This window comes from Amphimedon queenslandica, unplaced genomic scaffold (assembly GCF_000090795.2).
Source record: "Amphimedon queenslandica unplaced genomic scaffold, v1.1 AMPQUscaffold_12272, whole genome shotgun sequence".
In the NCBI taxonomy this organism is placed as follows: domain Eukaryota; kingdom Metazoa; phylum Porifera; class Demospongiae; order Haplosclerida; family Niphatidae; genus Amphimedon; species Amphimedon queenslandica.
The window spans coordinates 9,012-9,669 of NW_003547490.1; positions in this window are offsets into that span (position 1 = coordinate 9,012).

Consider the following 658-nt stretch of genomic DNA (forward strand, 5'->3'; position numbering starts at 1 on the left):
TCCATCCATAGCAGAAGCTCCTCTCCTTGAGCTACACAGACTCACCATGAATATTGCTGTGGACTAAATATAAAAAGTTATTGAAAAAAGCATTCTCATACTTCTACTACAGAAAAACGAAGTTGTTTTCCAGTCAAGTTTTCATCTGCTTACTTCTTGTTAATGTATTCAATTCACATCAAAGCCAATGCACTTAGCAAACATAAACATTCAGGTTTATGAAACCTGTCAATGGTTATCTTTAAATTTGATGTACACATACACAAACAGAGACTAGCCAATGGTAATTGATTTAGTTTGTCAGGGATGCCCATTTAAAAAATTACATTTATTATTATCAAGAGTACATGATGGGTTTCTAACCCATCATGTACTCTTGTTATTATTATTATTATTATTATTATCATTATTGTTATTGTTGTTACTATTATCATGATTGTTTCACATTATCTTCTCTCCATTGTTTAATTAATTTTAATATGATGCTGGTGATTGCCTGAGGGTAAAGGTACATGCTATTGAAATCAGCTCCTGGTATAAAATACTCCTTTAACTGACTGTGGATCATTCCTGCTCAGTGTTCTACAAGTACAAGAAAAAAGAATATTAACTGCATGCAAAGAAATCTGGGGACATCTCTTTTATAGCATCAGGAACT